The 12,006-nt window shown below is 38.3% G+C and overlaps 1 protein-coding gene across 6 annotated transcripts in view; it reads right to left on the bottom strand.

The window, feature by feature from the left end:
* The window catches only part of cobll1b (cordon-bleu WH2 repeat protein-like 1b), a 182,761-nt gene that overhangs the window by 97,352 nt on the left and 73,403 nt on the right, over nucleotides 1-12,006 (bottom strand). The window contains exon 1 of one of the 6 annotated variants that reach the window (XM_069935348.1): nucleotides 3,584-3,681. The exons of the other annotated variants lie outside the window; for them this stretch is intronic. The gene's annotated coding sequence lies outside the window, so the exon portion shown is untranslated. Of the gene's footprint in view, nucleotides 1-3,583; nucleotides 3,682-12,006 lie in introns of those variants that run through there. 6 annotated transcript variants of the gene reach the window in all.

Raw genomic sequence — 12,006 nt, 5'->3', positions numbered from 1 at the left:
CGCAGCCTCTATGGTCCAGCATAATTCCCCAATATCACCATCTCCCAAACAGCTCATCCCTGATATATGATCAGGATGAGGTAGTTGGCATCAAACACCTGAGATCTCAGCACCACCTTTGGCTTGACAAGAGTGACCACAAAATAAAGAGAAGCGGTATCCCTAGATAAAGGAAAAAACATAAAATCAGTTGATTATTTTGGGCAGCAAAAATTTTGCCAAAAGCTAACTTTTACTGAAAGTGCTTCATTCAAATCATTATACTGGATTTTTATTTGGTGGGTAGGAAGAGGCTTAGGGGAAAAAAAAGAGCTGCCACTTCTAAATATATAGTTGGTTGAGGATCGTCAATGTCTGGTAATTGAGTATTGCACATTTGGATTGATCCCAGTTTACAGCCCATGAAAATGCCAATTCTGACAAATTTGACTGAGGTAGAAGTCGGCCTGCTTCATCACCATTTGTGAGCAAACCCAAGATTACTTTTCTTTATGATGCTTCCTGTGGTTGATTTACTCAGAATTCAACAATTCAACCACTTTCATACAGATTACACACCATTTTTTTTGAATATTTTATTTTGATATTTTTCAAAAAGATACATAATTTTCAATATCACAATATATTAAACGTCTTCTTACAAACAACAACATAAACAAAACAGTCCCTCCATCACTCCCGAACATACACCGTCAGAGCTTACATACCTTTTACATATATAGAATACAATTGGGGAAACCATGTTTAAAATATATAATAGTTACATTTATAGTCCTTTTTCTGTTTTATTACTGTATTTGGGACCCTATCTAGTCAGATATGGCTGCCAGATATTTAGAAAAGTGTCATATTTATTCTTTAAATTATAAGTGATTTTTTTCCATAGGTATACAGCTGTTCACTTCCGCAGTCCATCATGTTATATGTAGAGGAGAGCCGGACTTCCAAGTGGTCACATTATATTTTTTTTGCTATCTGTGCCTTTTTTATAAATGAGATTTGATATTTATTCAATTTGTTGTTTATTTCCATAAAATTACCTAGATTACACACTTTTAGGTTCTGTATCCAAGGAGAAGCATGCGGTGCAAAGCAGAAATTGGTGTTAGAAAGTACGCAAAAAAAAATGAAGCTCGTTGTTGATGCAAACTATTTCAAATAATGTAAAAAGACACACAACATATAAAAACACTGATTTATTGAAGGAAAAAAAACGTTTTGAAAGCAAGGTTTACAAATTGTTGTTCAATATTACAAATGAGCCTTCTTCCACTTTAAGATTAAGTACTTGGGGGCACCAATTAATTCATGTTGGTATCAGTCCAAATTTATCATATACATAATTATTATGCATACCCCAGCCTTTTAACGATCAGAGATTCTGGCAACTAAAAGGGATCTAAGAGTTAGCAGTGCTCTCCAGTGTAGACTGTGTCCTGGGAAAGTCAAGCAGCTCTTCACTGACCCCTTAAGTAAACAAGCTACCAGAATCCTTCCCTTCCCACGATCTTCGCTGTGCCCAATGTCATCTTTTATGCAATGTTACACTCCCTGCAAATCCCTAGATTTTATTCATTGTCGGGGCTATTCCCCAATCATAATGCACTTCTATCGACTTTCCTGCAAGGCAGTCACATCATCCTCAATTGATCCACTGCCAGCCACGACGTTGGGTAAAAAGATAATTTTAACATAATTCTGGAATTAAAATTTGGATGGCTGTTTAGATTCCTTGGATTAATACACCCAACAGCATTAGCCCTCTGCCAAACAGGGACCGAAGTTGGGCACCCTCATTCATTATCAGTGATTACCAAAAATATTCCCGACAAAGTCATTTTCCCCATTGCTTCCTCTAATTCCCATGTGGTGCTTTTCTGTCAGCTGCACCACATACTTTAATCTGAAGATCTTGGCATGAATTTAGATGTAATAAATCAGAAAGAGCTCCCTTGCCTAAGCAAATTTTTTTTTTTTTAATTTCTTGTTGCAGAAGTTACAGCAACATTTATTGTGAACGTACATGGGGCTGGAGGAGGTGGGTGGTAATTATATTTAAAAAAATCAAATAGCCTTTATTAAACATTTATAATTAAAATGGGGAATGGAGATAGTGAAGTTACAAAAAAAAATCTAACCGAAGTGGGATGCAGAAATGAGGACATGCAGTTTACTTGGTTGAAAAAGTTTCCTGCTTTAGAATATGTTCTGCATTGGGGAAAAAAAATCATTCATACACTGAGTAACTCTTGGTTACTTGCAGCTAAGTATGATATTATTATTGGGTTTTTTTCAGGATAAAGCTGTCAACAACTAAGTATACATGGAAGTGACTGTATCCCTTAAACGTGCTTTAACGATATCCATTTGATTAATCATTGCACTTAACGAAGGCAATCAAGTCCAGTAATTAAAGTTTATTTTTATTAAATGGTGACCCTCACTGAAAATTATTACCATGGAACTCTACAAAATAATAAATTGTCACCAGGGGAGGATATCACACACTTCACATCTGAGCAAACACTCATCAGATGTGCTATTTATTTCAACTGTAATGAAAGTAGGGGTAAGCCACACATCTCTACGTCCATGACACGTCTTTCCTTTTAACATCCACCACTTCATAAATCACCACTCTTTCCTCCTGTCACAGCTTAAGATCAAATTATACAAGGAACATTTCCAATTTCACCTTGCTCCATGTTAACCTTCATCCATGTTTGCCTGTGAAACAAATACACAACAAACAAATGATATTCTCAGAAGGGACTTGCAAGTCTCAAAGCGAATGTGATAAAATAGCCCAATAGTCTCAGCGGGGAAAAAGGCAACCTGATAATGCAAATACATTGCTAAATAAAAACAACCGCCCAACGGAGTCACACCCAAAGGAGAGAAAAAGTAAGATGGCTTTAAAAGATAGTAATTTAGTCAAATTCTCATGGCCAAGTGAATCATATATATTGCTAGGTTGACTAACAAGCTATTCGGTGAACCTAACAGTGTAAAATGCTTGCACTCTGCACAATCCAAAAGATATATTGAGCCTTTAAAAAAAAACACAAGTTTGGTCAACTCAATTGACAATAATCTACATTCAGTCTCTCAGCAACCTTTAAAAAATCTTTGTTTGGCTGTCATTTGCATATTTTGAATATTTCTCAACCATTATAGCACTGCACATCTTCCACCCCCACCACCCCCCCCCCACCCCCATGCCACGATCACCACCAAATGCAGCATGCAGCAACACATCAAAGGAGGTTTAAAAAAATATACAGTGCATGGACAGTTCAGATTCTCCATGATGAATTTAACTTGCGTTTAAACTTGCACAGGAAAACCTAAATTAATCTATTAACAATGTAACGCATCAACAATGTGTGCTGTACTAGGATATCACCATAGCTCTGTTTGATTAATAAATGTACTTATTGGCTTCAAATGTAAAACACATACAATGTGTGTTTTACAAATTCATTTTCACTTTCTAAAAATCTTAACATACTTACCAGCAAGTAACAAGTTAAATCTCAATTAGCAAGTTACTTTTCAAAATAAATTAAGTGAAAATGTTTACCTTTGAGCTTTCTTACTTTAAACCAGTCCCTCCTTTGTTAAACATTTCAGATTTTCTTTCTGCTCTGTGGCAAAGAGGAAATGATTGCTTTTCCAACAAGCTCAGCTGATCCATCTGGTTAGCTCCTCCCTCACCATGATGTCAAGTTAAGCTGACATGGTACTTCCTTATGACCAGACATCCTCTGTACATGTTATTTACTTGTGGCTACTTAGCTAATAAGCTTTATTACAACACTAGACAAAGAAAACTTAAAAAAAAAGAATTAGCAGCAAATGAATATATATATATATATGTGTGTGTGTGTGTGTGTGTGTGTGTGTGTGTGTGTGTGTGTGTGTGTGTGTGTGTGTGTGTGTGTGTGTGATAAAAAACAGAGCACTATCTTCCACCATAAGCATTTACATCTGCCATATATACACGAGTAAGAGTCAAATTTTACAGATCAATTTATAGGGTCAACTATTACATGCATACTACTTTTGACTGTGGTAAGTACCTTTGTCATTCATGGCACCAGGAGCTCAGATGGGAAGGCAGGAGGCTGGGACCGAGTGGTAAGTCTGCGTTTGGAGCTCACGTAGGCAAGCAGGGAGGGGGGGGGTGGTTTAGATGAGAGTCCACGGTCAGGAGCTCAGATGATTGTGGGGCCAGGACCTAGGTGAGAATCCATGGTCAGACTGTTGGGAGCTCCAGTGGGCAGGCAGCTGGGACCACAAATAGTCAGCTTTTACATGGCATCAACTATTACATGGCATCAACTATTACACGAGTATATATAGTATATCTCGATACAGCTAAATCTAAATGGTTTCAAATGTTGGCCCTTCTTTGGAAAAACACTGTGATGGTCAAGTATTGCAGGATAGGGTATAGGGGTGGTATATGAAAGATGTCATCTGTTTAAAACTCAGTTCATCGGTAACAACTGAGCCTCAATGCCACACAATCTGCAAGCTAACTTGTCAGTGCAGCAAAGAGTAGGAATGCCCTCCTTGTTTGCTGAAACAATGTTTTGCAGAGGTTCTTGGGCATCTCATATACAGGATGAATAGAACAACAAAATGAAGAGGTGTCATTACAAACTTTAACCACCCTTTTGTCTTCAGTTATATTAGAGTAGCACAGAGAAGAGAAGGGGCTAACTTTCCCAAGTTCCTCCAGAGACCAAAATAATAAATCTTCCCCCGCACCCTCCCCCCCACCCCCACACCCCTAACAGCCTAAGCAAATAAATCTTGGTTAATGCACAGTCCCTCTATTTTTTTTAAAATACACTATAGAGCTATCAAAAGAATTCCACTTTAATAGAATAAATTAATTTTATTCATAGGTTGGAAAATATGCAAAACCTCACTTAATATGATAACGATACCTCACAAATATGTAAATGAATGGCATCAAAAGCACAAGCCTAATAAAAAAGGGGGAAAAAACTCAAAAAATGGAGAGTGAGGAAACTAGTCCTGCTCTTTATAGGAACAAATATGCATGTTGGAATTTTGTATTTAATAACATTATGGGACCAGGAAACAAACCCTTTGGCCCACATGTCTGTGCCAAACACGACACCCAAACTCAGCTAAAAATTGTGCATCATGTTCATTCATATGTAAAGAAGATATTGAGGAACCGGGATAACAACAGAAAACAGGAACTTAGATGCGAGGAGGTGCCGAGGGCACCGAAGAGTTCCTGACTGTGTCAGAGGTTCAGATCTGGAGCTTGGGTTGCCAATGGTTTGGACTGAACTCTGTGTGGCTGCAGAAGCGCTGGAGGTTAATTTATGGACACTCAGTGAACTGGGGAGGGAGGATGACGACTCTCTTTTGCTTCTCTTTCTCTGACTGTAAGAGGCACTTAGGCAATTCCTGCCAGTGGCGAATCTGTCTGCCTTGCAGCAGGCAAAAGAAATTCCATGTAATATGACACAGTTTATTACTATGATGGCACTGAATGGGCAATTAAAGCGGCATCGTCTGCAAAGAGTAGTTCACGGACAAGTTGCTCTTGTGTCTTGGTGTGAGCTTGCAGGCGCCTCAGATTGAAGAGACTGCCATCCGTAAAATTCAGAGCCAGCTTTTCAGCGCTTGACGTCCTGTTTTGCGGAAACTGCCAAAATGTTTGGCCTGGAAGTCAGCCTGAAGAAAACTGAGGTCCTCCATCAGCCAGCTCCCCACCATAACTACCAGCCCCTCCACATCTCCATCGGGCACACAGAACTCAAAACGGTCAACCAGTTTACCTATCTCGACTGCACCATTTCATCGGATGCAAGGATCAACAACGAGATAGACAACAGACTCGCCAAGGCAAATTGTGCCTTTGGAAGACTACACAAAAGAGTCTGGAAAAACAACCAACTAAAAAACCTCACAAAGATTAGCGTATACAGAGCCGTTGTCATACCCACACTCCTGTTCGGCTCCGAATCATGGGTCCTCTACCGGCATCATCAACGGCTCCTAGAACACTTCCACCAGCGCTGTCTCCGCTCCATCCTCAATATTCATTGGAGCAACTTCATCTCCAACATCGAAGTACTCGAGATGGCAGAGGCCGACAGCATCGAATCCACGCTGCTGAAGATCCAATTGCGCTGGGTAGGTCACATCTCCAGAATGGAGGACCATCGCCTTCCCAAGATCGTGTTATATGGCGAGCTCTCCACTGGCCACCGAGACAGAGGTGCACCAAAGAAGAGGTACAAGGACTGTCTAAAGAAATCTCTTGGTGCCTGCCACATTGACCACCGCCAGTGGGCTGATCTCACCTCAAACCGTGCATCTTGGCGCCTCACAGTTCGGCGGGCAGCAACCTCCTTTAAAGAAGATCGCAGAGCCCACCTCACTGACAAAAGACAAAGGAGGAAAAACCCAACACCCAACCCCAACCAACCAATTTTCCCTTGCAACCACTGCAACCGTGTCTGCCTGTCCCGCATCGGACTTGTCAGGCACAAACGAGCCTGCAGCTGACGTGGACATTACCCTTCCATAAATCTTCGTCCGCGAAGCCAAGCCAAAGAAGATTACTATGATAATAAATTGTATCTTGAATCTTGACTATCAGCCCTCTTGAAACACCTTTTGTTATGTTATTCATGGACCTGTAACACCGGTTTTCTGCACTATTGCATAGTCACTATTTTTTGCATTGGGATAATTAATTACAGTACTGACTATCTATCTTTCGTATCATTTTCTCTTTTTAATTCAATGATGTGTACTATTTCAGGTTTTTATTTAGCTGTTTTTATAATTTTTTTCCACAAATTACCTATTTGGCTGCAGGAAGTAAGAATTTTGGGCATATGTACATAGTGCAATGGGTATAAAATAAACACATCATCATTATCAGCGCTGTCGGAGCTCACTGGAGTGGCACTCCAGTGACTCAGGGGGCACCTCTTCCTCGTTGCCGTTTTTGGTGAGCTCCGGCACTTAAAAAAATTAGCCCTGCGCCCTTGATCATTATCATATCATTACCATCAAGCCATGGAACCAACAGATTTAGAAGCACATGCCAGTAGAAACATGAGGCATATTCAAAAACCCAGTTATGCTATTATACTAACCAGCAAAAGTAACATGCTATTCTCCCGAATAGCTACACGACCAACAAATCAGTTCAAAGTTCTAGAAAATGGCCATATCCAGCTGTGACTGGAAAATGGTAACTAAATAAGAGGGTGGAAGCAGCTTCATGAAGATCTTTGTTCTCCAAAAACCAGAAGATGAGGTCAAGGTGTATAGGTCCCTGAAAATGGCAACTCAGCTGGATAAAGTGGTGAAGAAGGCATTTGGTATGTTTGCCTTTATTGGACGGGGTATCAAGTACAAATGCTGGGACCTCCTGATACAGGCCAGAATGCCAACTGAGTCAGCATTGTCAAGTTGGGCTGAAGGGCCTATTTCATGTTGTATAATTCTGTGAATATTTAAAAAAAGGCTAACATTTTGTTTGTGTGGTTGATCCATCTCAGTCTTTGCCTAAACTCCCCATCACCACTAAATTTAAAGTTCTGCCAATTTAATTCACTCTACATGATATTAGCAAAACAACGGAGTTCACTGTGCTCGACAAAGCCTAAGGTGGAGGTGGAGAGGAACAAGTCCTAAAATGGATAGAGTTCCAGGCTAAAGAGAAAGTAAAATTACCTGTGCCTGGAGATTCACCAGCTGTAAGCAGGGTACTCAGGTGATGTAAATAACTATTTACTAACAGTATAAATTAGATTAAATTAGATTTACTGGACTTGCATTAGTAGTTCTCAACCTTTTTCTTTCCACTCACTTACCACTTTAAGTATTCCCTATACCATTGGTGCTCTGTGATTAGTAAAGGAGTGCTTAAGGAGGTTTGTGGGTGGAAAGAAAAAGTTTGAAAACCACTGTTTTAATTGTACCTAATGGACTCGTTATGTGCACGGTTTCATGACTCCAAAGGAAATGGGCCAATGACAATTTTTCTCAAGCAAAATATTTCAGAGACAATTAGGTCTAGAGCAGTGATTCTCCACCTTCCCTTCCCACTTACATACTATCTTAAGCAATCCTTTACTAATCCCAGAGCACTGATGGCATATGGATTGCTTAAAGTGGTATGTGAGTGGGAAGAAAAAGGTTGAGAACCGCTGACTTAATTCCAGTCCCAATGGCAGGAATCAAGAGATTGGGAAAGAGACTTGAATATAACATTTTCAGATGAAGATGGGTTCTCTACTCTCAGCTTGATTAATGATTCCTCATTTTGTGCAAGGCATTGCTTATTACAATTTAGGGTGTTTCACAGAACTCGTATGTCTAAACTTAAATGATCTCGTTTCTATGCAGATATTGATCCTTTTTGAGAGAAATGAAAGATTTTTCTTTTAAAATTATTTTTATTGAGTTTTATCATACAACTATACATTATAAGTCCATATAAATTAAATATAATTTAATTTGGTATCATATCATACAGAAATAATAATATGGACTCATTCCAATCTAAACATATAGTGAATAGTAAAAAAGATAAAGAAAGGAAAAAGGGGGAAAAGAAGGTTGATTATAAAAATCTAACCCCATCCACCAACCAAGGTTGAAATTAGTATTCAAGCAGACTTGAAATCGAATCACGGCCTCTGAAGATCTGACAAAACATGCCCATTTACAGCATCCCTGCTCCTTGATCTTTCTAATTATGAAAGTAAGCTATATATGGACCCCAAGTCTTATCAAAAGAGATCTTAATCTTCCTAAAATTATGTCAGATTTTTTTTTCAAACTGAGAAAGGACGTTATATCTAGTATGGGTGGCTGGAAACTTCTCTTTCCATTTAAGCAATATACCTCTTCTAGCCAGTAATGTAGAAAATGCTAAGACCTGTTTTTGGTTAGACATTAAATATACGCTTACATCACTGGAGAAGCCAAACATTGCAATCAATGGACATGGTTCTAGATCGATCCCAAAAATGGCGAAAAACGTAAAAATAGTTGTCCAATATTCTGCTAAATTGGGACAAAACCAAAACATATGTATCAAAGAGGCTTGAAATCTTTTACATTTGTCACACAACTAGTTGATATCTGGGTAGATACGAGCAAGCTTAACTTTAGAAAAATGTTCTCTATGCACCACTTTGAATTGAATCAAACTGTGCCTAGCAGATAGAGAGGAGTCATGAATAAGAGGGAAAATTGAAATCCAAGCTTTTTCTGAAATAGAATTATTAAGATCTTAGTTTTGATCCTAATTAAAGAGACTGTTTTATAATTCAATACTATTTAATATAAAGTGGATATTATACCTTTATCTAAAAATTGTAATTCAAAACATTTGACTATGAAATTCAGATCTGGACGATAATGGAAAAACTGAATTAATTTATAACAAATAGAATGTCTAATTTGATAATATCCAAAAAAGTGTCTGGCAGATTAAATTTCATCACCAATTGTTGTAAAGACACAAAATTTTGTGGGATTAAAAGTTGAACTGCAAAAAGCAATATCCTAAATATAATCAGATAAATCTCTGGGTCCAGACAGATTGCCAGTGGAGTTTTACAAAATATTCCCTAAGCAACTTATTCTGCAACTAAACCTAGTACTGAATAATTCATTTCGAGTAGAGAAATAATCTCCTTCTTTTAGCGAGTCTGCCACTTCTGAGAGTTTTAAAAAGGGGAAAGATCCTGATAAATGTACGTCCTACAGACAGATTTTTTTTTAACTCAATGTGGACATAAAGATTTTATCAAAACTTTTAGCACATAAAGAATATTTTACCAGGAATAATAAATTTGGACCAAATAGGCTTTATTAAAAATAGATATTCTTATCATCGTATTCATAGATTAATGAATATTATATATTCTCTTCCTACTCACCCTAATTAATGTATATTTTCTCGTGACTCAGATGAACCCTTATTGGCATCGCAGGAAAACGTCTTAACTTTTACTACACAATGATACCCAGATGAGCTATTTTATTGAAATGGAAAGGAGATTCATCCCCTACTTATATGCAGTGACTATGTGATGTTATGTCCCATTAAGTTTAGAGAAAATCGGATATAATATTAAAGATAGAAAGTTTCAATTTATGAAATTATGGGGCCCGTTGTTAGAATTTTTTATATAATTGCAAGAATCAATAATTACTATATGTTCCAATAATTCTTTGTCTGTTCTCCAGTGATTCCACATCATTATTGATTTTTTTTTTTCTCAATTAAAAAAAGGTAGCCTTGATTAGAGGGAGGGGACAGATTAGATTAGTTTAGTCCATTCGTTTTTTTCTTTTATTAAATCTTTATTATTTAATATAACAGTCTAATAAATGGGTCTGACATGATTACATACATTATGCTTATTACTAGCTTGAAATATTTAAGTAACTATTAATGTAGTTATGCATGTTTTCTCATTTACCCATTACTTTTTTCCTCCCTTCTGTATATATTTACTTGTATACAATTGATTCATTATGTAATTGTCATTTATTATGTATGCGTATATTTTAAACTCAATAAAAATATTTTAAAATAAGATTACATTAGATTAAACTTTATAGTTATTGTGCCAAGTACTGATACAAAGCCAATGAAATGCAATTAGCACCTCAATAGAAGTACAAAGAGATTTCTTTAAGCAGTCCTTGTACCTCTTCTTTGGTGCACCTCTGTCTCGGTGGCCAGTGGAGAGCTCGCCATAGAACGAGAAGAGGTACAAGGACTGTTTAAAGAAATCTCTTGGTGCCTGCCACATTGACCACCGCCAGTGGGCTGATCTCGCCTCCAACCGTGCATCTTGGCGCCTCACAGTTCGGCGGGCAGCAACCTCCTTTGAAGAAGACCGCAGAGCCCACCTCACTGACAAAAGGCAAAGGAGGAAAAACCCAACACCCAACCCCAACCAACCAATTTTCCCCTGCAGCCACTGCAACCGTGTCTGCCTGTCCCGCATCGGACTTGTCAGCCACAAACGAGCCTGCAGCAGACGTGGACTTTTACCCCCTCCATAAATCTTCGTCCGCGAAGCCAAGCCAAAGAAAAAATAAATTCTGAGGTATTTTAGATTAAATAGGGAGGCCAAAGTAAAAGGAGTGGGGAGTTGGCAGTGTTAATCAAAGCAGCTATTGTAATACAGAAGATGGATGATGTATTTAAGGGGTCAAATAGAATTTAATTGATTGGAATAAAATGAAAGGTAACAAAACTTTCATACTCTTTTTTGTGCTCAGTAAACCATTAAATCCAAATACAAATGAAAGAAAGAAAGTCGTGAATAAATTACAGAGATGCAAGAACAGTGTAGGGATGACGAGTCAGATTGTGTTTAATCTGACTTGCCAATGCACTCATCCTTTTCACAAATGCCTGAGGCCATGGAACTCCCAACAGTCTTGAAGTTTTGGATCATGAGCGATACACAAATGGTCACGCAGCATCCTCGGGAAGTAAAGAGTAACCAAAATTTCGGGCCTGGGCTGCTCCCTCTGGGACTCCCTCACCCACTCACCCCTGCTCACCAATCATCCCTTCAGTTCCTACCTATGACAGTAAGTGCTACATGCGCCCACACCTTCTCCCTTACCACCATTCGAGTCCTCAAACAGTTTTTTCAGGCGAAGCAACTTCTCACTTGTGAATCTACAGAGGAAATTTACTGCATCCGCTGCTCACAATGTGGGCTCGTCTCTCTACATCAGTGAGAATGGACGCAGATGTGAGATCTTCTGGTTTGTGTTTCTTTTCCTCCTCTCTGCAGTTCTTTACATTTATTTATTTGTTTACCTGTGTACAGTTTTTTTACACTACCAATATACTATACCACACAGCACACATACATATTTACCTAAACTCTTTATATTGTACATATACTTCTAAATACCATAGTTTAACAGCCTTCGTAATTTTGTGGTTACAGT

Source organism: Narcine bancroftii, chromosome 4 (genome assembly GCF_036971445.1).
Source record: "Narcine bancroftii isolate sNarBan1 chromosome 4, sNarBan1.hap1, whole genome shotgun sequence".
NCBI classification, from domain to species: domain Eukaryota; kingdom Metazoa; phylum Chordata; class Chondrichthyes; order Torpediniformes; family Narcinidae; genus Narcine; species Narcine bancroftii.
Note: the sequence above shows the minus strand (reverse complement) of the source record. Positions and strands in the feature narration are given on the sequence as shown.